This window comes from Cucurbita pepo, chromosome 11 (genome assembly GCF_057944985.1).
Source record: "Cucurbita pepo subsp. pepo isolate OVF chromosome 11, ASM5794498v1, whole genome shotgun sequence".
NCBI lineage: Eukaryota > Viridiplantae > Streptophyta > Magnoliopsida > Cucurbitales > Cucurbitaceae > Cucurbita > Cucurbita pepo.
This window is the reverse complement of record NC_141808.1, coordinates 10664188-10690247: the sequence shown is the minus strand read 5'-3', so window position 1 is coordinate 10690247 and position 26060 is coordinate 10664188. Positions and strand designations below refer to the sequence as shown.

General features: G+C 41.2%; 1 pseudogene across 1 annotated transcript in view; it reads left to right on the top strand.

Annotated features, from left to right (window-relative positions):
• Window positions 1-24323, top strand: part of LOC147790252 (uncharacterized) — a 50838-nt pseudogene extending 26515 nt beyond the window's left edge. The window contains exons 4-5 of the transcript XR_015422969.1: window positions 23382-24114; window positions 24219-24323. The product of XR_015422969.1 is annotated as an uncharacterized LOC147790252 (transcript). The remainder of the gene's footprint in view (window positions 1-23381; window positions 24115-24218) is intronic.
• Window positions 24324-26060: the final 1737 nt, after the last annotated feature.

The window sequence follows — 26060 nt, the reverse complement described above, 5'->3', positions numbered from 1 at the left end:
TAAGAACACATTCCAAACCTCTTCCCCTTCCCTTCCCCCAAAAGAGAGAAAGATGGATCGATCAAATTCTCACTAGTAACTAATCCCTTTACGTATTGAACAAACTCATATACGCGGGCAATCTCAAATATCCTTGTGAGACATAGAATTTTCACTATAAATAAGAACCATAATCCCAACCAACAGTCGTGATTCATATTGAGATAATACAAGTAACTGGATCGATCAAGTAGCCAGCCCGCCCAACTCTAAAGAAAAAGCATGATAGTCCAAGACCATACATATTGATGGATATAACTACTACTATTTATTTGATCACTAGCTAGATAGAGAAACTGCTAAACTCCTAACTATACTAGACAATAAAATACTCGTAAAAGACCACATACGCCAAGCGAGGTTTTTGGGTTGCGATCGTCAAAAGTAGAATAGAAGTCCCACCCCTCCCTATTAAGATAGTAATTGGAAGTGAGATGAAAGGTATGATCTATGAATATGGGTGACGTATATTCCCTAAAAAGAGTATTATTGAATAATTATACTCAACCTCAACTATTTCATTTTGGTATGAATCATAAAAGCCAGTCTACAAGGGGATCCAGTAAAATCAGACTGATTTGTATTCAATTCGTTACGATTACGTCCGAATCATGAACCAATTCATTTGATAACCTTATTAGTCGATGAAAGCGTAGGACTCTATGCTTCGTCAGAAAAGGGGGCGGCATGATAGCTACTTTTTTCTGTCTAACAGGATTATTAGTTACTCGTTGGTTGGGTTGGATTTATTTGAGGCATTTATCATTAAGTGATTTATTAGAATCATTACTATTTCTTTCATGGGGTTTCTCCATTATTCAGCTATTTCGGGTATTTATGAAGAGAAAAATCATTTAAGTGTAAGCGCAATAACTGCACCAAGTACTAGTTTTACCCAAGGGTTTGCTACTTCAGCTTCAGGGCCCATGAGTTCTCGCTCCCCAATCTCATTGGTTAATGATGCAAGTAAGTATGATGGTATTCGGTTATGCATTTTATGTGGATCATTATTTGAAGGAAGGAGCTCTTATAGTGATTACATTTCCAAACTCTATAAGAATTGGGTGGGGGTAAAAACAATCATTTATTCAATGCCTTATTTTCCTTTGATGAGATCCAATACATGAAGGAAGAGAACATTTAAAAACCACTTCCTTTTTTCTTATACTTCTTTCTAATAATTATGATAAGTCTCAACTGATTCAACAATTAGATCATTGGGGTTATCCATTCATTAGTTGCGGGGTTCTCTCCCTTTTTAAGCATAGGCATTCTTTTCGGGGCCGTATGGGCTAATGAGACATGGATGGGGATCGTATTGGAATTGGGATCCAAAAGAACCTTGGGCATTTATTACTTGGACCATATTCGCCATTTATTTACATACGCGATCAAAGGGAAGGTGTAAATTCCGCAATTGTGGCCTCTATGGGGTTTCCATTTGGATATGCTATGCTATTGGGGGGTAATCAATCCGGGATAGGGCTACATAGTTATGGTTCATTTACATTAACATCTAATCTAATTGAATGAAAGAAAGGGCCTGACGAAGACAAGGGAGAGTGCAGATAAGAAAACTGTGTGTAAGACATCGGGAACCCCTAGATAAAAGAGCTTCGACCTTGTCAACTGACTGACTGATAGTGAGAAAACCAAATCCGGCTAAATACCAATACCTATGACAGGTAGGTAGGTATAAGGATAGAGATCGCAACAAACAACTCTACTCTAGGAGACAGACTATGAATTCTGCAACAAAACCGCTGATACCCGGCAATGCAAGGGAAGCCATCGATAAGATACTAACTCAAAGCCATTCTGCCCATTTCATCGAGATAACCAAGACGTATTCGATCATACATAACTTGTTCCCGCCAGCCAGCCAAGAAAAAAAGCGCAGCGCCAATAAATCCATGAGAGATTCCTTGTAAAATAGCTCCATTGAGTCCCGCTTATAGAACAAATTAATCTCATTAAACCATATGAGTGAGAGACGGAGGGAAGGAATAAGCATTCTTTAAGATGTTGAAGCTGCATAGATTATTTGACTTATGCCTACTATGATCAACCAGGGGGAAAAAGGAGAATGGGCGTGGGGGAATCCATATTGATCCGAACCAATCCATATGCTCCCATCCATTTTGAATAAGATTCCGGCTAGAAGCATACAAGTACTATAATGTGCCTCTCCGTGGGTATAGGGTATAATCGGGGCGGGGATTTGACAGCAAAAGCAATAAGAAATCCGATATAGAATATGATTTCCAGTGCTATAGGATAGGATTGATTCGCCGATGTTTCCAAATTGAAAGTTGGTTGGTCATTAGAACCATAGAACCCGATACCCTACCATTAACAAAAGTAACCTCCCTCCTTCCTGCAGTGTACAAAAGCCACTTTGTAGCTGAATACAACACACCCCTTTCTTTCTTCCCCACATCTCTAGAAGTAGATAAACGGGAATTCATTCTATTTTAACTCCCACATGAGAAGAGTCAAAGGTCTCGAGCAGAAAATGATCCTATGTTGACCGTTAGACATTGCTAACATTAGAAAATGGAATAATCGGGCGGGAATCTCGAGTAACTGGCCAAGCCGCTAAAGTCGTTAAAGTGGTGTGATAACCCTCGTCCGTCAAATGTGTCCTATGGAAAGAAAAGTCCATTCCCAATCTCCAGTCAAAATACAAAATAGGGATCCATTGATAATCCTCTGTCAGTTGGATTAATGGATCGGCTAATTCGAAATGATAACAAATAGGTTCTTATCTTAGAAGGAGCTCGAGTACACAGATACATATCGTATACTAAAGCTGCATTACTTTCTTTCCTCTATGAGGGAGGGAAACCGAAAAGGAATAACCCCGCAACTATTGGTAAAACTACAACTCTTGTTAACCAAGGAAAGAGTAGTAAAAACAAGATAGACTTGGACTAAAAAACCCCATGTTAGAAACGGATAGATATGTATATTGTCGAGCACGAGTTTTTGTCGGTAAAAAAGAGGATGGATTCAAGGGGGCTTTTCGAGAACGTATCAATAAGCTAGGCTAGCCCCCTGCTTCGAGTTCTTTCATGCCATAAGTAAAGGCGAACACTCACTCAAGAAATCGGACAGGCGGATTCACATCTCTTCCAACCAAGACAGTCTTCTCTTCTTGGAGCCGAAGCTATTTGCTTAGTTAGCTTTACATCCGCCCCAAGGTCTCATTTCTAATACATCCGTGGGGCAAGCTCGGACACATTGAGTACACACTCCCTATACATCTTATCATAAATCTTTACTGACTCTGTGACAACAGATAAATTGATACGACTTTCTTTTCTGTTACGAGAAGAGAAATTGACGAAACAATAGCTGGGCCAATAGCTGCTTCAGTGCAATAGCTATAACCAAAATTGAGAAAAGATTCCGGCGACTAGCAAATCAGAGAATGTTACGAAATGGGCGTATTAATTGCATGAAGTATAAGCTCAAGACACATAAGGGGCCTAACCATATTTAGGCTCGTGATCAATCCTTAGATACCGATAGAAAGGAAATAGATAGACACTTAGAATAAGTACATGTTCGAGCATGATTGACCAACTCCTTATCAATTTCGATTCATTTCCATATGAAGATGAACAAAAATGTAATAGATTCCTTCCATTCAATTGGAAAAGTAGAGAACGAACAAGGGAATATATTGGTAATTGATCGAATCAAAGAATTTAGCTTTTAGACAGACAGAAAGAATCCTCAAATATAATTGAAGGGGAGGGAATGTGTGCGATAACATAGAACTATGCTATTTCTAACTAAAGATTGATTACTGGCGAGCCACAGCAATTGCGCTGGCCGATCAAAGCAGCTAGCAGCTAAAAGAATGATCGAAATTTGTTCAAATGGAAGGAAGAAAAAAAGATGTTTATAAATACCAATTTGTTGACTATTTCAATCTGGCTGACGAATCAGGTTTGATCTTGTAGTCCAAATAATCCCATACCATTATGTATCTACAATAGTAGTCATTAGTGAAAGAAAAAGACTTGCACAAACCAGAAAAGTCACCCCATTCCCAACGGGCCAAAGATTCAAATCCAGGGAATAGTCTGAACCCTTCATTAACATCACAGCAAATATGATGATTCAAACATTTATAGCTCCCACGTAAATAAGGAGGAGGGAGTTGCGCGGCAGCTACAAACTGGGCGTTTGCTAAAAGATAAAATAAGAAGGGGACATAAAGAAGGAAGAACCAGTCCCAACGAGAAAGCAAGTCCTCACGATTGGACTAAGTCAGTCCATAAAGAAGTTCCTCGACTCGATGGTCATACAAATAGAATAGTTAGAACGCCGGCCGGGAGTAAAGAAGAAGAAGAATGAATAGGTTCAGGATTAGGCAAATTCATGAAAGAAAAGCCAAACGTGTCGTATGACCGACAATCTAAACTCTGAAGATCAAGGATATCACAAATACTGATGATGAAGACCAGGAATCAGACGAAATCGTTTTGCTACGGTAGGTATTCCCGATTTTCGTCGAGACGTAATGAAAGGCTCTATGCGTTGTCAAAGACGTAAAACAGGTATTTACCAAACTTAAGCAAATGTACGTACCTTATTATCTTTTTTTTGACAGACAAGCCAAATATCTTTTGTCTTCGGATATGGAAAAACACAGAATTGACTATTTTGAATAATAAATACACAAGAAAAGAGTGAAATGAAAGAAAAGCGGTTAAGAAGAACCAACCAAGGAGGAAGGAAGAGAAAGAAAGATGTGTATAGAAAGAGCAGAAACACGGGATAAGGCACTACTTAGTCAAGTAATAAGAGGTTGTTTGTTAGTAACTCATTGATTAGAAAATAGATTGTGATACCCTCATTGATAATAGCTCAAAATCGGATCTGTATACTATTATTTGAAGGTACTGACTAGTACAAGGATTGGCTAAATTGCAAGAAGGAAATGCATGGAAAATGCACTTATCCTATAATGGTGGGTGTGGTCAATTATCACAGCAGAATTTCCACTAAATTGGTTAAGGGGGTAGGTATTCAAATAAAGATCTGATTTCCTTGTTCGTGTGAAAGCGTGCGACATATATATTTAGGTTACCTAATCAAAAAGAAATAAAATGACTCAATCCATACGGAAAACAAATGAATCCTCAAATGCAATGATGAATGGAAAAACGGGTTACGGGGGGCATTCTCACTATTATTTATATCCAATTAGATGGGCAAAATGATTCCCAAATAACTATATCCTCTATGGAAAGAGAGAGGAAGGAGATTGAAATCCGGAGATGCTGGCTGGCTGATAGTTCCCAAGCAATTCCAGTTTCATAAAGAATGATGAACAAGGGGGAATATGGATTCTCGAACCTCTTCTTCGTCTGGCTGTAGAAAATGATAGAAAATTTCTTATGTCTCAACCCATAGGTATTTCATTAGTTCATAAGAATCAGTACCAAAGGAATGAATCAAAGATAGAAAGAAAAAGGTTATCCATCCTCCTTACAAGAAAAAGGCTATCCTACAGAAGAGTCCCATTGCAATACATCAAAAAACGAATGAAAATAGAACACCAGCCCAACAATCATTATGATTTGCTTGTTCCGGAAAATCTCTTATCCCCTAGAGCTAGAGGTCGGTCGTAGAGAGTTCATCATTCTCATTTCTTTCCATTCTTTCCGGCTGGGAATAGGAATGATATCCATAGAGGATTTGACAATGCAAATCAGGGAAAAACTCATGATCGATCCTGTTTTAGATAAAAGAAAGGAAAAAGAAATTCAAGTTCTTTACTCTGGCCCCATTATCGATTCGAAGATTGAGCTTGTATGAATCCTTATGGGTTGGTTACCATAGCAGTCGTTTTAGTTAGTATGCTATCCATATCTATCCACAATGGATAATTCGGTAATGCTACATTTTTCCTATATTGGCTGCTGCCCGTACCTTATATGGGAGATTCTGACAAAGAAATACACATATGGAACTGTCTTAGATTCTGATAGATGATATGAATTAGATTCAATGGCGGCTCTATTCGAAATGAATCCATCAAATGCTAATTAGTAACATTAATCATTTAGTAGTAGTAGAAAACAATCAAAAAAGGAGGCTAAGCGGATTTCAGTTTATGGTCAAAAATGCATTCCGCTCCGGTATCTCGCAAGAAAGAAGAAAAAAAGAGGATCCCTTGGCAAGTAGTCAGTTTCACCAATAAGATAAGATAGGAAGACTGACTTCCCATTTGGAATTACACACAAAATCCTAACTAGTTTTTGAGAACGAGTTGAGGGGGAGTAGCCATTCTTTCTGCAGAAGAGGTAATCCAGGTTCTCAGGACCAATGCTGCGAGCTGCCGGAATACCATGGGATCCTCGTCCAGTTGATCATCTTGAGTCTTATGACTCATTTGATTGGGAAGTTACAGGTCAGGGAGAGGCAATGAAGACGCTCGTTATTTAGTCAGACTTGGTGAGATGAATCCATCAACAAAATGATTCAACAAGCTTTGGAAGGAATTACAGGGGGACCTTATGAAAAGAAATACGATCGATCGAGGACAGTCTCCGGAATGGAATGGAATGACTTTCACTATCGATTCATTAGTAGTCAAAACCCTTTGCCAACTTTGGAATTGGCGAAACAAGAACTTTATGTTAGAGTCGAAGCCCCAAAAGGAGAATTAGGTATTTTTTGATAGGGGCTCAGGGGGGGTTTCCTTGGAGATAGAAAATTAGCCGAGGTTGATCCATTTGCTAATTCTTCCTCATTCTCAGTTAGTGAAAAGAATGAAATTGGCTGATATTATGAGAATACTAACTAAGTAGCATAGATATCATTATGGGAGAAGTTGATCGTGAAAAGGATAATTGATACATCACCAAGTCCAAGATATCCATTCTTTTTCCAAATTGGAATTATGAAAATCAGTCTGATGGTGTCCCTACCCTATTTTGACTATTGTACTGTATTGGGAATCACAATCGATCGGCTAGTATAATCAACTTTCACTTTTTCACTGCCAAGACTCGGATTTGCCTTTTGGGGGGTAGTAATGCCCTTAACTAATTACGGGGAACCTTTATGACCGCGAGGTGAGCCCAAAGCAAAGAAGAAAAAGAACGAACTAAAGCGAGGAGTTAATTGGCTGGACATACATAGTGAAGGGGAATGAATAGTGAAGAGAAGATCAAGAAAGAGAAGAGAAAGAAGAAAAGACCTATTTACGAGTTCCAGAAGGAAAAGGGGCGAAGGAAGCTATGAAATTGACACCCCTTTTCCTTCAAACACAGTAACCAAGGGAAATAGGCTCGATGATCAGCTCCCTTTCCTCTACCTTGAACGAACTGTAAACACTCAAGCTTATTCATAATGAGAGTTTACTCCTCTCCCTATTTCTTCATCATTCTCCGGAACTCGAACTGATATTTATTACCTTTCGCTCACAATTCCATTTCACTCGGTAAAGCTATTTGAATGAGACTTTACAGTAAGTCAAGACGAAAGACTAAACTCAAGCTCCTTCGCCCGCCCTCTGGGTCTCACAACTTCGCTCCTTCGCCCTCCGGGTCTCACAGCCTTCGCTCCTCTCCCTATCGGTCTCACTACCGAAGCTCGTTCGCCTGTACAACTCGGTTTCATGTCTTCGACCCTCTCCTTTGTCGAGCTGCTTCGCCCCTTTTCCTTCTTGAACGAGGTAAACTCATTCACCTTCTTTAACTGTAAACAAGGGAAAGCATATGAAATGAATTGACTCGCCATTCACCTGTCTGTCGGTTTCACTCCTCTCCCTATTTTTGAGGCTATTTTACAAGGGAAAGCCGAAAGATTCATTCTCTTCTCCTTTTCCTTCTTGAACTATTCTTTAACTGTAAACAAAGACTCAAGCTTATGAATGAGAGTGAACGTTCACTGTCAGTCAATCCGAAAGATGAATTCAACAGTAAAGACTATCGAAGAATCAATGAGAGTGAACTGTCAGGAAAGACTCAAGATTCCTTCTTTCTCTTTCTCTGATCCTCAAGATTCATTCTCGTTCACTGTCAGTCAAGACTATCGATTCATTCTATCTTGACCCTATTTTTTGGGATCAAATCCCTATTTTTTAGGTAATGTTAAAGGAAGTCAAGAGACCTCAAACCGTCACCTATTCATTCACTCTCTTCTCCTTTCTTGCTTTCACTCTTTTACTCCCCCTCCTTCCTTCCTTCTTATTCATTCTCCTGAACCTATTTCTTCAGTCTCCTTCACTATTATTCTTTCCCTCTGTAAATAGGTGTTTCTTTCTTTCTTTCAGTCTCCTTCACCTCTCCCTTGCTTTCCCGAACAGTAAACAAAGGATTAATGAGAGTTTACGGTTTACGAACTTGACTCCTTCACCTTCTTTCACTGGGGCCGCAATGGCTCCTACTTTCTTTATAAGAGTTTGTTTTTCAAAGGTCAAATTCTTTCTATTCTTCTAGCCTGGCTACCTCTTAACCCACATTACATGCTTTCTAATGTGGCCATGATTCAATCAGATCCTTTATCTCCTCCTTTTATCCATCCGGCCGTTCTGTAAGCCACTATCCAATGTATACCTTAGGCAGGACTAGCCCTCGCCCATTTCGTAACAAGGCCAAAGACGCCCGAAGAGAATGATGTTTGGAATAATTATTCTCAGCTGCATCTTTCTCTTTCGTCGTTATTCTTTTCATTTGAAAGAGAAGTAAGGCCTTCAACGTGTACTTCTGATGTATATCTTGTTGTGATTTAGCATTTCTTTATTCGTTTCTTGGATTCGCATCTAGGTGTATTCTCTCTCTCGTAGGTATGATGGTTTTGCCCCCCTCCCCTTATTCCCGCTTGTCTTGAGTGTGGGGACGGGGCCGGGGCTTCCTCTGCCATCACCATCCGACCTATCCAGTGAGTTCTCGTGGAGTGGGTCGTGGATTAATAATTATTATGGCAACCCAGATATATGAGGCATCATCTTCCCTACCTAACCTGGCTGCACCACATGAAACTCAGCAAAATGTAGAGGGTGAGGGGAGTTCCGCCCCGGGGCTGACCCTTCGAGTAGTACAGGAAGCATCGAATGCTCTTGTTACAGAATAGGCAGGAGGGTAGTAGGTTTGGATTGGACAATAAGGGCTTTGCTAGACGGTCTTGTCTTTCTCTTTGTGCAAATCCAGTGCTGGTGTCGAAGGTTTAGCCCAGTGAATCAAGCAATTGAATCAGGAAGCGCTGCTCCTCTACTCGGGATAAGGGCTGAAGATGGAGTTTCTGTTTGCAAGCGGGAAGCGAGTAATGCCTCTCTTGTGGCTTGTTGCTCTGCGCTGCGATTATGAAAGGGATGGGCCACGCAGCAAATTAGCCATTCATTTTCTAATATGGTGTCTAGTTAATGGATTCTGCGTTCGCGTATAAAAGACCAGCAGCAAGCAGCTCCATCATCCACATCTCATATGTCAGGGGGTCCCATTCGTCATGTGCCGGATCCCATTCCCAGTAAGTAGAGCAGCCTTGAACCCATACCCTTGATTCCCGCCTTGAGCCTCAGCCCGAAGGCCTAAAGGTTGCTGTTTGGTCTTGATAAGCAGGCATGGACAGGCTCCTCGAGCGGATACCATTCCAATGGGGAAGTCTTCCCATTACCGGCGGAGAACTCAAAGGCTCCAAACTCCTTAGGTCTTGTTTTGTAAGCTTGAAGCTTTTCAACCTGTCGAGATTAACTTACAACTCCACTAACCTAAGCTTACCAGATCAAGTAGATCACTACCACTACCGAAACCCGTACCGGACACGCTTCTTTCTCGGCTTCGCCTCTTTCTGCCAACGCCGACCCTTCTCGTACGCTTTGAGGGACTGAGCCTTCCCCACCTTATTGGTCTTCTTTCCGCTGTCGCTGATAAATGTTTAACGTATAGCGCTCTTCCGCTGGTAAATGCCCTCCTTTTGTCTTCGCCTTGTGGTCCCGAGACATATGGTTTTGGTACAGAAAAGAAATGTCACCAAGGGGCCGCCTTATCAGTAGATCTCCCTCCTCTCGTACCTCTAGTAAACAAACTTTGAGCTGTTGAACCGGGCATAGAACAAGGGTATATTGTTTTTCTGCTTGTTTTGAAAGCTTGAAACGATAGACAAGTGGTGACTATGAGACGGCTTGCTACTGAGCTTCTTGTGTTCGTTCCATCTTTCTTGATTATGGGGTCCGCGCAACAAGAGCGCTTCCTCTTTTTCTTTTCCACCATGAGACCTTGCCTTATTTGGTTGGTAGTGTAGGGGTGGAATCAACGCAATTCGTACTGGTAGTAGTGAGACGTCGCCTTCACTGGGTTGGAATACTAGGTCTATCTCTCGAGCCTTGTTCTCCGCGGTCATTCTCGCAGCCCTTGCCTTTCTCACTATCAAATCTACACCTGACTTGTTGAACCAAACTAAGGTCACTAATGAATCTACATATCCTAGGGACGAGAAATTCTTCGTTGGTGGTAAGTTAACCGTGAATGGACTCTAACTCTAATGGCTGAGCTAGGTATGTATGCTTACCAATCTTGTCCCGAGCGCGCGGGAGACTGCCTCCTGTACCGATGTTAATTGAATGAATGGACACCAGAACAAGTTCGTGCTCCGAATCTATAAAGAGCTGCGTGCCTGAGTCCTTCCCCAAAAAAGGATTGTTCCTTGTTGGTACGAGCTTTTCTTGTTCTCTTCTACCCTGGGATTGAATTGTTTTCCTAATGTTGTAAGGGACTCCCAAGCACATTCATTCTCTACCCTGTCTACTAAGAAAGAGAAGTTAGTGAGAAGATTCGCTTAATTGAATTGATCGTAGATGTATTGGGAATCTTCCTTGAATTGAGAGGAAGTAGGAGCATTGTGTTAAGACAAGGGCGGTGGGTAGGTAAAGACAGGGTGGGTTTACAATCAAAGCTCCAACTGTCTGTCATGTCGAGTAAACCACTAGGGTATGAATTTGGATCTAGGACCGGTAGCGGGCGAAATTACGTGCGTGAGAGAAAGTCTTGGTGGAGCCGAGGACGGAATAGCACAACTTAGTGACTAGGAGCGTAGGGAGAGCCCGTTACGCCTTGTTTTTGTTTGACCGGCCTATCCTCTTTCGAGAAGCAAGCTCCCTCCGGTTGTCCAGTCCCTGGGCGTCTCTCAGTTTTTGTGTTGGGAGATTAGGAGGCAGTTTCAAGACTCCAAAGCTTGACGAAGAAGCAAATCAAGCCCTAACTACTCTTTCTTTGAGTAAAGGGCTTTTACTAGTCAAATGGTAAGGTAGGGCGTATTCTTTGAAGAAAACAGACTTTAGGAAAGGGGCTCATGTAGCTCAGCTGGTTAGAGCAAAGGACTGAAAATCCTTGTGTCAGTGGTTCGAATCCACTTCTAAGCAAAGGGTCCAAAGGACACGTAGCCGGGACCTGATTTGGAAATGAAAATGAAAGAGGAAGCACAAAACAAGTAGATTTGATAAACAAAGCTGTAGATTACTCGGATTGGTTCTCGCGTCCCTGTGCCAAAATGGGCGAGTCTGTCATTCTTTTGTCTTTCCCCTGACCTTATCAGTCATCAGGCAGGGTTTTGGTATCATATATCGAGATAATTATTATGAAAAAGCTATTCCACTGGTGTGACTTAGATACCCTTTCTTTCTTTGTGGTATCAGTCATGCTATTTGAATAGCCTGAAATCATCATAGCCTCTCCACCGGTTCCGAAGACTCCTTCGGCATCAATGTGCTCCAATGAAAGAGATCAGACCCTTTCCTTCACCAGAACCGGAGCGAGCTCTTTTCACACGCAATCTCGAAGCCCAATTAGCTCACGGACTGTCTCCTCAACCCTGGCGAGTACGAGAGCTTGGTAAGAGAGAATGTCGAATGAGAAAGACATTCGATTACGGCAACTAACTAGATAGCGAACTTTTTGGTAGAAACTGAATGATCCCTTGGCTCGGGCAAGAAAAGGAAAAGGTAAGAGTACTTACTCTTATTCCGACGATAGGAAAGTTTGAGCTGAAAGATTGAATCACACCGGGTAAGAAAGGCGGGCTTAGCAGGGTTCTCCAAACGTATACTTATTAGGTTTCTCCAAACGTATAAACAAAAAGAGGAAGCAACCGGTCCTGAAGAGGATACCGATACGCAAACATTCTCGCATGGAAGAACCTAGCTGAACCGGATCAAGGGTCCTAACCGAGTCCGACTGACCTTCTTTGGCTGGCCCCTGCCCCTTGTAACAAGGTCAACCCGTACGTGCTCCTTTCGTTTAGCGAGATAGCTTACCAGCTCTTTCGGCTCCAGCAGTATGAAAAGCGGAATCCTCATCCTGAGTCAAGTCCGCATTGCCATACGAATCGACATCGGACAAACCAAGAACTCCTATTTTTTCTTTAACGAAAGCAGATATAACAGTTTCGAGAAAACAACCCAACCTCTTTTAAAGAAGGAGTCGCTCCGCCTTGATCACCGTGGACATACGCAGCTCCCGCTTTACCTTCGCCTACCGGGAAAAGGAAAGTTCCCTCACGATAGGCCCTCCCAGCTCCCGAACGTCTTTCTATCAATCGAGAGAGGTACAGAATAGTACAACAAACCAACAAGACAAGAATGGACTCATAAGATGGGCGGGAAGCTATTTCATTTTGTTATCCGCCAAGGAAATGAGAAAGGAATTCTCTATACACGGCTGAGAGATGACCGTATTGTTGCACATCCTGAATAAAGTACCGTAGGCAAGCTCAGTGAAAATCAAAGCGTGTAGAACTAGAACTCAGCTTTCTCTTCGATTCGTAAACTTCGGATCTGCCTTTCGTCTCTGGGTGACTGAGAGAGAATTTGGGCCTTGCGTGCATCCGGTTCGGTCAACAATAAGGTACAAAGCAGATTGATTAAATGGGCTTGAAGTTCCCTTATCGTTAGGTCGAAGATCTCTACTAGGTTTAGTGCACTTTGGTAGTTGCGAATGTTGCCGTAATCCATGTATTTCTCATTTCGTGTTAGCTCCTCCAAGAGCTTCCTGGTCCGTAGTAGACGAAACCTTGGACTTCTATCAGACTTATAGCATTGCCTGGTGAGCTCGCCGTTGAGGGTTGGCCTTACAGGAGATCGAGCAGCCTTTCTTTCCCTGCCTGGTATGCTTTCCCGCTTATCGCGCAACTAGCCAACTAGCCAAAGAGAGAGGGAGAGGGGTGAAAGAGCGAGACCGAGTTCAAGAGTGAAAGAAGGAATCTTTCGAATTTACTGACAGTGAACTCGAATGAATCGATAGTGTTTACAGGAGAGGAAAAGAAAAGAGTGTTTGAAGTCGAAGAGAAAGAATGTTGAGGATTGACTGACAGTTCACTCTCATTCATCTGAAGGATTGACTTATTAATTACCTTTACTAGATTTGATCCCTAAAAATAAGGGAAGGGTAGACTTTTCTCCCTAAAAATAGACAGAGGATAGGAGAATTCTAGTTTTTTTAGTGTTTACAGGAGAGTGAAAGAGTGAAATCAAGGAAAATGGCCCCAAAAATAGGGTAAAGCATCCATTTGATCCCCAAAAATACGGGGGGGGGGGGGGGGATAGCTTTTTATCCCGAAAAATAGGGTAAAGCATCGATTTGATCCCGAAAAATAGGGTAAAGATACACTTTTATCCCTCAAAATACGGGGGGGGGGGGGGGGATAGAATGAAATTGATTTCAGGAGCTTTTGTTAGGGAAAAACCTCTGACGAACTTTGACAGTTATATGGGGATAGAATTTGAGAATTCTTGGTCCTTAAGAGTGAAAGAAGGAATCGGAGAAGGAATAAGTAGTCTTGACTTGAAAGACTTTCAGGTTCAGTAGTTCCGGAGTTTACCTCTTTCCTGACTGTGAAGGAGAATGAAGAGAGAGAGAGTGAAGACTTTCAACACTTGAAGGGGAAGAGAAAGAGAAAGAAGGAATCTTTCGGATTTACTTACAGTTAAGTCGAATTGATTCTTCGATAGTCTTTCCTGACAGTGAACGAGAATGAATAAGGAGTGTTTACAGGATAACGAATGTTTAGTTTCGTCTTGACTTGAAACACTTGAAGGGGAAGGTGAAGGAGAAGATCAGAGACCGGCCGGCTGGCTTCTTGTTTCGTCTTTCCTTAATAATGAATGAATTACCTATACTAGATTTGATCCCTAAAAATAAGGGAGAGATACAGTTAAAAATACGGGGGGGGGGGGGGGGAGGGGGGGGATAGGAGAATTCTAGTTTTTTGAGTGTTTACAGGAGAGTTCCCGAGGGAAAGAAGGGTAAAGCATCTCTTTTATCCCCAAAAATACGGGGGAGGATAGAAAAAATCATAAATGGTCTTTACAGGATCCGGAGAATGAATCTTGTCTTGTTGTCTTGCTTTCGTCTCCCTTCTTTCTTTGATTTACTCTCTCTCCTGTAAAGGAATAGAATATCTGATTCTTCTTCTTTGACAATATTACCTAACTAACCGGATTGAACTGTAAAGGGGCGAAGCCGTGAGACCGAGAGGGAGAGGGATCATCTCAATCAATTTGTATGTGCATTTTGTCCTGTACTTGCCTGCTTAGCTTTCTTAGCCAACATCTCCGGTTTCCCCCGAACCAAGAGGTCCTGCTTATCCAGACCCAACAGTCACACTTGAAGCCGAAAGACTGATTTTTGCATAAAGTAGGTTCATAGATCAAGAAAGAATGAAGCTGCTTACAGGGATGGTTACGCGATACGTCTTTTCATACTGTCCTTTTCTTTAACCCTGCTATCAACCTAGCCATTCTCGCTTGTTGCTTTAAGGGGTCTCCCCACTTTATGTGGGTATATATAGGCTTCGTCGAGAATACCAAGTGGATCGGCAACTACAGGGTTCCCTCGTCCTGTGAGGTAGGAAGGGTTCCGGGATACCTCGAGGCCCTTTTTCGTATATTTCATCATTAGCAACCTCCTCTTTCTCGATCGTCAAAAACATATGCTTGATCTCCCTAGTGGTATTGCCTTGTAACTGACCAGCATATACCTTTACTAACTCCACTGCTGCTCCCTCAATGCTATGCGGAGCGGAGGAAGATACTAAGGGCAGAGATTTGAGCTAACAATCAATGGCTTGACTCCTTGCCTTGCTCAATGCTTCTCCATCAACTGCAGTAGGAAGGACAGGAATAGGAGAAGGAAGAAAGAGACCTTAACGGTTGGCCCTAGGAAAGGAAAGCTCTTCACTACCATTGCTATCCATCTGTCTACAATTATCAATGTATCTGGTATAAAGAAATCTTCATTACATTATAGAAAGAGGTGAAAAGCAATCAAAGCAGTATCCAAAACCCACCACCCAACACCTTACGCGCCCAACTCAACGCTTCCTTGCTCACAACCAATTCCTCAAAGCAATGAATGCGGCTAAAAAAAAAGCACGCCATAGAACAAGAAAAAGTTTCTGCGCGGCGTAATATGGCATTGAACGGTGGTACGTACGGCTTAGAGCCAAGGCATTCATAGGTCTCCTGTCGGACGGAAGTGATAGCGGAAAAGGCAAGTCTTCCTTCCTGGGTCTAGAACAGCAAATGGGAAGGCTCTTTCTCCTCACACTAATATGTATATACTTCCCAAATCCTAGTGTTGGCTACCATCTTCAAAGCTATTGCTGCTACACTCTAATTCTAATTCATTTGATTTTCTACAACCCTAGGCGACACAACTTTTCAATGTTAACCTGCTTTGCTTCAGGGAAGAGTGGATGATCCGCCAGCTCTTGCAGAAATTTGTCAAAGTTGTTGCGAACCCCCAATTCTGCAGTGGCATGAGAGACACCCTAAGGTCAACCCAGATTTCATCAAAACTCTGTGCACATTAGCTTCATTCATTCCACTCTAAAAGAGCCTTAGACAAAAAAGCAAAACGAGGAAGAGGTTTCCATTCCAGGGTTTGAGTAAAGGATCTCCGGGAACGCCTTCTCATGCCCGTTTGCCAACATCCAGCTCGCCTTCTGCTATCTTCCACTCCGAAGTTTAGGATTGAGTTTCCGATTTGGTTGGTGATTCTGACTTGCCTTATTTGATTTGAATCACTTGGTTGGAAGGGGGCGGGATGCCTTGGAGGCACCATAGATTGCACCCTTCGTTGGCAACGGCGCTTTTGAGTGCGCCTAACCGGGGCCGTAGATCGAGTTCTGGGCTAAGGTTACCGCCCAACCTCCCTTCTGGAAAAGGTGAAGTAGATCGACCAGGTTACCGGAACCAAAGAAGAACAACAAAAGCCAAAAACAGATAAAGCATCAAATGTTCATCCTTGCCCGACTAAAAGAAAGGGTTTGTGCTGCCCGCTCTAAAGGCTTTCCAAGAACTTCCTTGGGTGGGAAAGTCTAGACTAGAGCCGACGACTCGTGAAGAGATAAACCGCCAGAAACATGCAAGAAAAAGTCCCTCCCCTTTTTGTTTGCAAGTAGAGCACTAAAAGCACCAAAGCTAGCCTATCTAGTAAGCGTGCAAGTGGAGAGAATTCCATACTTGAGAGAAACTATACCACAAAATTGGCAATGAGATTCCTTGACGGCTGACTTTCGTCTAAGCAACTACTGAACTCAACTGAGCTATAAGTTGGAGACCAGATATGGGTATAGCACAGGCTGCTATGAGAGGAAATTTAGGCTCACCATCCGTCCGCATAGCGCCCAACCTGGGAGACAGACGAGGAGAGATCCTTAACTCAGTCTCAAACACGTCCGTCCCGTAAAGACATCTACTGTGTTGGCCTTATCTTTTGTTGCTAGCTTCCGCCACATGAATAAAGGAAGATGGTTCCACGGAGCGCAAGGCATCTCTTCCTGCCTGCGCTAAGGCATTACATGCCAACGAACTTGGCCGACACTCTTGTCATGCCCAAGTCTGACTTCGCCCTCATACCGAAAAAGCAACCAACTCGATAAACCAAAACATATCTGACGCCTGCTCCGCTTAACGCTCTCTTGCATGGCTCATTTCCCGTGCTTAGACCCACCCAAGTTTAGCAGCCCGAAAATAGATAAGGGAGAACCCACCGCGCCTACTGGGGCTCTCGCGAAAGAAAGCCTAAGCCGGTAATTGGCTAAGATCCGTTCCTGCGCGCGAAGTGCAACAAGCAATTAGGCCTTGCTTTCATTTGGTTGCTTTAGTGAGATCGTATTCTTCCTCAAGCTTGGAGTTGCTCTTAGCTGGTCGGGTTGCCGGCCTGCGGACCCGTTTCGTTGCCATAGTTCCGGGCGCATTAGGCCCTCTTTTTGATCCCAATACCCTGTGAATGGAAACAAGACCACTAGAAATAGCTAAGGAATTGAGAAGAGTATATATAACCTTTTTTGTGGAGTCTATTCTTTCTTCATGCACGGCGCGGTATAGTATAAGGGTGGTGGGTTTTAGTGGGCATAGGTTGTAGTTCCTTTTCCAGAAGAGAATGAATCATCCGATGAAAGATCCAGACCTGTGCGCTTGAGCAGCACTCCCAGTGTAAGGGGATAACTCGAACTACACAATTCAGGTGGCATAGCAAAAGCCTCATCTTCTTTTCTTTGAATTTAGGGGAGGGGCGAAGACCTGAGACCCTCCGGGTGAAGAGGCTCAGAAGCGAGACTGGAAAGGAGAGGGGCGAATGAATCATTTTTTCACTTCTGATATGGATGTGGAATCCTATGCGCTATGCTTGCTTCTGGTTGGTAAGAATCAGTCCCCTTTCTTTTTGCTTTTCCAGGGAAGAAATTAGCCTATGGTTGATTTTCTATCAGAGAGAAAGCCAGCATTAATACCATACCTTCCTTCAGCTTTCATAGGGGGATCTGAATAGGCCCTAAGTTGCCCGAAGCAAGGATCTGCTTACCGATAAAAGAATAATGCCTTTTAGGGTGGGTCTTTATACCTTCGGATCTTTTTGAGTTCATCCAAATTTCACTTCTGCAGAGATAGCATAACATAGATTGACAACCAATCCCCACAACTTATGAGAGGTTAGGATAGGACCAGTGAGAGTAATCCCGATTCAACTCCCAACTCATCTTCTGCCCCTCTGTGATGAAAGGAGGATCATCAAGGAGGATCTTCTGCCCCTCTGTGATGAAAGGAGGATCTTCTGCCCAACTAAAGAGAACTTGTGATTTTCCCCCCTTTTTCTAGTTGTAAGGTCTTGTCTTAGCGTTACAATGAAAAAAGAACTTGATCATCATTGCATCCTTTTCCTATAGGCTATCTTTCTTCAAGTGAGAGATCGGATCGTGAAACCTCCTTATCCTAAGGGCTATAGAACTCCCTCTGGCAAGCATTAAGCCAACTGCCGCCTGACGTTGCTTCTACGTGCTATATTCTCTTCGCCTAACACATTCAACTACCTTTTCTTGCAAGGAGTGAGACTGCAGCTCACATTTAGTTTCGAATCTCTTTTGATGTGGCTCCCCCTCAGGTTCGGTTCTTCTTAGTTGTAACCTCTTTTTCTTTAGAGCCCGAGCTAGATGACAAAGCTGAGCTCGAAGGTCCCTTTTTGATGCGGTAGAAGTACCTCGCAATCTTTTCTTCTGTTGCTGGGAAAGTCTTCCTCGGAATGTCAATCAAAGCCTTGAAGGAGTTGTCTCCCCAATCTGACTCTGGAATCAAAACCCTTGATTATTCCATGCATCTCGATATTTGATGAAGAGTGAGTGCTGGCCTTTTCATATTGAATCACAGCCATTTCCCTCTTTCTTGGGGATCAAACTCCAGGGAACAAGCTTAAAGACTGATGCAAGCTGTCAATCATTAGATTGTTCTTTTGGTTTGATAAAGGCCGGAGCCCTTGATAAGCAAGAAGCCAATATTGTCATTCTTGAGGATGATTCTTTGAAGCAATCATTCCATAAGCAAGTACATGACACTGACTTTCAAGCTCCGAAGAAGACTGAAACTGACCCCACCCACTTTCATTGACTAGTAAGTGATAGCTGTCAGGTTCGCAGAATGACCGAGGAAACCAAATCCACTCTCGTGACATGAGAGAAGTTCGATCCACCACTTTGAGGAAAGAGATGAGACGCTCTACCCCTCTTTACACATAAATCACTCAGGACAAGAGGTGTCGACAACGTGAGCTTGACTGCCTGGCTTTCGGCCTTCTTTCTTGATCCAACTTCATTACTCTAATCGACCTACTTACTGCTTGTGCTTGGCTTAGGATATCCTCCTTTCTTCAAAGCTTTCTACTCAAGTGAGGAAAGAAACCTTCACTGCCTTTTTGTTTGCCCAAATGAATGAGAGGTATGCGGAGAGAGTCCTGACTTTTCTTTCTCTTGCCTTTTTCGACAGAATTCGGGGCTATCGGTTCCGTTCTGTTCTCTCTCTCTACCTCTTTTGACCTAACTTCACCTTTATGCCCGGCCATACCAACATGGGAAACCTAGCTTCCCTCCCTTTGAAGTGCATTTCTCAGATCAGCTCCCCGAGTCACTAGAAAGAGAGTGAAAGGCCCACTACTTCTTCATTCATGGCCTATTTGGGTATGGATCTCCCTTTCGTCGTATTCATTCGACCTGAGTGAGGCAAAAGAGAAGAGTCATACAAAGAAAGGTTCTTTCATGCAATACATTGTTGGGTTTTATGTCCTAAAACTTATAGTTTGTAAACAAAGATATATTCTATTTTCAATAAAGTTATTATTGATGTTTATTCAGTAAAAATTGTTATTGAATAAAGTGAACTTTACGATCATTAATCTAAATCCAATAAACTAAGAACACTCTGGCTATAGTATGATTACTTGAACTACATGTAGAGACATAAGAGTGGATCAAGTTCAAGTATATAGTCAAAATGATCTATAGTATAAGGATAAGGCTGAGTACCTTATTCTCGGGACACTATGGATGCGGCCCACTTTTGTATATGATATAAACAATGTGATCACTAAAATTGTGCATGTGGAGACATGTGAGTGGGGGCGTCCTATGCAATGAGTATTGCATAAGATCGGACCATGAAGAAAACCACTCTCACTTTATGAAGTCGTTTACTGTTGAGACTGATTTTCTTTTCATTCGATAACCTAGGTAACTCGGTTTTAATCCTGAGCTAACCATGAACTCCTATTTATTCGGAATTATCCTTAGATTTGCATGGGTGAGAGTGGCTCTAGTTCGCCGACTCAACAGGCCTCCCATTTCAGGGGTAAGACTGGGTGAATGGCTGGGGACGTGGGGTGCAAGACGGAATTCACTCCTACCCACTTTTAGGGATAGAAGAAAGGTAGTTCCCTTAAGCACTGACTCCAGGTCTTGAACAAGGGGCCCCACCCTCTCATTGGCCTGAGAGGGATTCGGTTTACTGGTTGGACCACAAACCAATTGTTTATTAGAGGATCAGTGAGACATAAGGAACAAGAAGTAACTTCCAGGGTAAAACGGTAAATTGACCCAGCTCTAGTTACGAACAACCTGTGAAGGATCGACTTACTAATCATGGTTATATCAGATGGACAGAAATATATCTATAGTGAGGGGAGTGCAACTACTAGGCTATAGTGGAGTGTCCTAGTAGTTAACGAATGTTGGTTAACCAGGTTAATGAGTTTAATCGGTTAATCTTGAATCATTGGAGCCCATGATCTATAGGTCCATTAGGTCCCTCTGCTAGCTCATATCGGACTAAACCATAGAATAGTGTGACGAGTGAGTTCGAAGTGTTCGAATTCAAATTAGGGAATATGCGTTACATATATACGATATATTTAATCGCAATTTTGTTTTATTTACGAATTAAACGAAAAGAGAGAATCTGAGATATTTAAATAAGATTTAAATATCTTAATCAATTATGTGTCGGAATTGATTGGGATTGGCATTTGAATTAATATTAAATATTAATTAAATAGTTTAATTAATCATTTAATGTTACTTTAATTTGAAATTCATTATTCAAATTAATTGTTGAATTAAAATGAAGAAAGTCAAAAGGTTGACTTTCATCTAATGGAAAAATCATGTTAGTGGAATTTTGAGGTGTCAAAATTTGGTTTAACCAAACTTGCATGTTTGCCAAATAAACCCCACAAGTTTGAGTGGAATTTTGAGTGTCAAAATTTGGTTAACTCAAACATGCATGCTTGCCACATAATCCCAAACATTTGAGTGGAATTTTAAGTGCCAAAATTTGGTGATCTCAAGTTTGCATGAACATGCAAACTTGACTCTTTAAATAGAGTGATCATGATACTTGGAAGGGATTCTTCATCTTGATGAAAAACCTCACACAAACACTCTCTTTCACATATACAAAATCCCTCCCAAGTTTAGTCACTCACCGGATTCCACAATCCCGTTCTAAGGACGGAGAATAGTGGAGAAGACACTAGTGGTGGTTCGAAACCGGTTCGTGAGGCAAAAGGAGTTTGAACTACAAAAGGTTAGTATTTAAACTCATTAAGTTTTAATACTTATGAACATGCTAGTCATTTACAATAATTGATGTTCTAAAAGTGCCTAAGATCCAAATTGCTTCCGCATGTGTTATATTAACACCATCAATTGGTATCAGAGCAAGTTTTAGGCATTTTATTTACATTAATTTGATCATGGTGGGTACCATTTCATGCATGAAATTTGTGGTTGCTAAAGTGGATGGTTTTGGTTTTGGCATTTTTTTATGCTTCCATTTGATACAATTATTGTAATAAGCCTAAGGTGTATGAGCTTTAATAAATGAAGAAAGATCTGTAATTTTTATGAAGTCATTAGAGTCCATTTTAGGTTGTAATTGATCGAAAATGGAAGAGATAAGCAAGCTGAACCGAAGAAGATGGAAGAGGCGGTTCGGGTGTTTTTTCTGTCGTTGGGGACCAATTGAACGTTTTTAAGGGTTTGTTTGTCCAGTTCGTGATCCTCGGGAGCGACTCAAGTTATTTTTAATTATTAATGTAATAATTTAGTTAATTGCTTGCTTTAAAATGCCAAAACCAACCCACTTTAGTGTGTTTAATTAATTATGCATTATGAATGTATGTTAGAAAATGTATATGCATAAAGTATGTCATATAGATTTAAAATCCCACCATAGGCTAAGCATGTTTCATGCATTCCAAGTATGTTATAAGTGTTATAATGTATAGTATGCATGTCTTAGGGTTCCATGAGTGATAGATATAAATTGTTATATTATTGCATGGAATGGATGATTATATAAATTGTTATATAAAGCATGTTATAGGTTATTTTCAACGTCATAAAATGAGGTAGACGTTAAAATCTATAATAAAGATAAGTGCATGCTCACTAAGGGTTAAGAACCGAGCAAGATCAATTTTAACAGTTAAAAAGGGTCGATGTCTTATAAAATTGCGGTTACGAGAAAGCTCACTTGGCTCGATCTTGTCAAAGGCTGAAGGTACTTAAGTTGACGGTTTACGGAACACCTACTACCTGGAGATCGGACCAGTACTTAAGCTTAGTTAGCCCAGTTTTATGAGCATGCTTAAGTGATTTAAGATTTAGAAAAATCACCTAGACTTAAGTTATATTTAATTAGCCGGAATATACTTAAGTAATGAGTATACCCAACCATCTAAAATACTTAGTGGGAGGAAAAAGGTGTATAAGATACATCGTTTTCTCTTCACGCTCTCTGTAAAATTTACATAGTGAGATTCATGCTCGGCCTCGTGTCGCCCTGGGAGCGTCCTCCATTCGGAAGATATTTGCATGAGTCAATAACAAGGTAAATTGAGAAAGTATTTATAGTAAGTGGGAGAAGGAAGTCAACACGTCCTATGGTCTCCACCACTAGGTTGCACCGTGAGATTCCCATGTTCCGCCTGCATGTTGCCCTTGAGCAACTACCCATTCGGAGGGTCGTAACATGGGAGTCGGAACAACGCAAACTCCAGAAATGGATAGGATTTCTTAGGTCCATTCCCAACTTTGGCTTTTTCATTCGATAGCGTTGTTGGGACCGATTTCTGAGGTCTGAAATTGGTGGGTCACACTTGCGAAGAATTACTAAGAGTTAGTATATTCTTGACCAAAATAGCGATAACTAAAACACTATAGGAACAAGAGTTATTCTGGAATTAGTGTTTAAGTCAAGAATGTCTTGGTTTAGTGAATGAGTGATTGACTGCCCCTCGGTAGCAGTTGCTCTAACTCACTAAAGTATCGTTGCAAATTAATAATGATTTGGGTACATTATTACATTTGCTAAAACTGAATGGATTAAACAGGATTAAGTCAAATCACTAATAGAATTTTCTTTATATCACAGCATGACAAACTCAATAGTACAATTACTCGCTTCTGAGAAATTAAACGGCGACAACTACACAACTTGGAAATCAAACCTAAACACAATACTGGTCATTGATGATTTAAAGTTTGTTTTAACTGAGGAGTGTCCCCCAAACCCAAACTCAAATGCAAACCGAACAGCTCGGGATGCATATGACAGATGGATAAAGGCAAATGACAAAGCCCGAGTGTACATTCTAGCAAGCATATTTGATGTTTTGGCTAAGAAACACGATGTTATGGGTACTGCTAAAGAGATTATGGAATCTCTAAAAGGGATGTTTGGACAACCGTCCTTCTCCCTTAGACATGAAGCCATAAAATATATTTACAACTGCCGTATGAAAGAAGGGACCTCAGTTAGAGAACATGTCCTGGACATGATGGTCCATTTCAATGTGGCAGAAGAAAATGAAGCTGTCATTGATGAGAAGAGTCAAGTCAGTTTTATCATGATGTCTCTTCCGAAGAGCTTCTTCCAGTTCCGCACCAATGTGGTTATGAACAAAATAGAATATAACTTGACTGCTCTTCTCAATGAGCTACAGACTTATCAGTCCCTCTTAACAAACAAGGGACAAACAGGAGAAGCAAATGTTGCTATCTCCAAGAAATTACTACGAGGATCGTCCTCCACAAATAAGCCTGGACCTTCAACTTCTAAAAGTGTTTTGATGAAGAAGAAGGGAAAAGGGAAAAATAAGATTCCTACTAACCGCAAGAACAAGGTTCAAAAAGTAGATAAAGGAAAATGTTTCCATTGCAACGAAAACGGGCACTGGAAGAGAAACTGCCCAAAATACCTTGCAGAGAAGAAAGCCGAAAAGACACAACAAGGTAAATATGATTTACTCGTTGTAGAAATGTGTTTAGTAGAGTATGAAAACTCAACTTGGATACTAGATTCAGGGGTGACTAATCATATTTGTTCTTTTTACCAGGAAACTAGCTCCTGGAGAATGCTTGCGGACGGCGAGATAACACTCAGGGTTGGAACAGGAGAGGTTGTCTCAGCAAGATCAGTAAGAAATTTAAAGTTGTTTTTTGGAGATAGATTCATTATATTAGATAATGTACTTTTTATTCCTGGAATGAAAAGAAATCTAATATCCATCTCTTGTTTATTAGAACAGTTGTATAAAGTATCTTTTGAAATCAATGAAGTGTTCATTTGCAAAAGAGGTATTCATATTTGTTCTGCAAAACTAAAAAACAACTTATATATGTTAAAACCGAGCAAAACAAAAGCTATTTTAAATATTGAGATGTTTAAAACAGCTGAAACTCAAAATAAGCGACAAAAGATTTCTCCCGATACCTATCTTTGGCACTTAAGACTAGGCCACATTAATCTCAATAGGATTGAGAGATTGGTTAAAAGAGGACTTCTAAATAAGTTAGAAGACAATTCTTTACCTCCATGTGAGTCTTGTCTTGAGGGTAAAATGACTAAACGATCATTTTGCGAAAAAGGCTATAGAGCCAAAGAAACCTTAGAACTCGTGCATACAGATCTCTGTGGTCCAATGAATGTCAAAGCACGAGGAGGGTATGAATATTTCATCAGTTTTATTGATGATTATTCAAGGTATGGCTATCTTTACCTAATGCATCACAAGTCGGAAGCTCTTGAAAAATTCAGAGAGTATAAGACTGAGGTTGAGAATCTATTAGGTAAAACTATTAAAACACTTCGATCAGATCGAGGAGGAGAGTACATGGATTTAAGATTTCAGGACTATATGATAGTACATGGAATAAGGTCTCAACTCTCAGCCCCTGGTATGCCTCAACAAAATGGTGTATCAGAAAGGAGAAATAGAACTCTATTACACATGGTTCGGTCTATGATGAGTTTCGCCCAATTACTCGATCCGTTTTGGGGATATGCAGTGGAGACTGCTACACACATTTTGAACATGGTTCCTACTAAGAGTGTTTCAGAAACACCTTATGAGTTATGGAAAGGGCGTAAAGGTAGTTTACGTCACTTCAGAATTTGGGGATGTCCAGCACATGTGTTGTTGCAAAATCCCAAGAAATTAGAACGTCGTTCAAAATTATGTCTATTTGTAGGATACCCCAAAGAGACGAAAGGTGGTTTGTTTTATGATCCTCAAGAAAATAGAGTGTTTGTATCAACGAACGCTACATTCTTAGAGGAAGATCACGTAAGAAATCATCAACCTCGTAGCAAACTAGTATTAAGTGAGATTTCTAAAGAAGCTACTGATAAAACAACAAGAGTTCTTGATCAAGCTGGTCCTTCAACCAGAGTTGTTGATTGAGCTGACACTTCTGGTCAATCACATCCTTCTCAAAAGTTGAGAATGCCTCGACGTAGTGGGAGGGTTATTACTCAACCCGATCGTTACTTGGGTTTGATAGAAACTCTAGTCATCATACCTGATGATGGCGTTGAAGATCCATTATCCTATAAACAGGCAATGAATGATGAAGATAGAGATCAGTGGATTAAAGCCATGAATCTTGAAATGGAGTCAATGTACTTCAATTCAGTCTGGGAACTTGTAGATCAACCAGATGGGGTAAAACCTATTGGTTGCAAATGAATCTATAAGAGGAAACGAGACCAAACCGGTAAGGTACAGACCTTTAAAGCACGACTAGTAGCAAAGGGTTATACCCAAAGAGAGGGGGTGGACTATGAAGAAACCTTCTCACCTATTGCTATGCTTAAATCAATTAGAATACTCTTGTCTATTGCCACATTTTATGATTATGAATTTGGCAAATGGATGTTAAGACAGCTTTTCTAAACG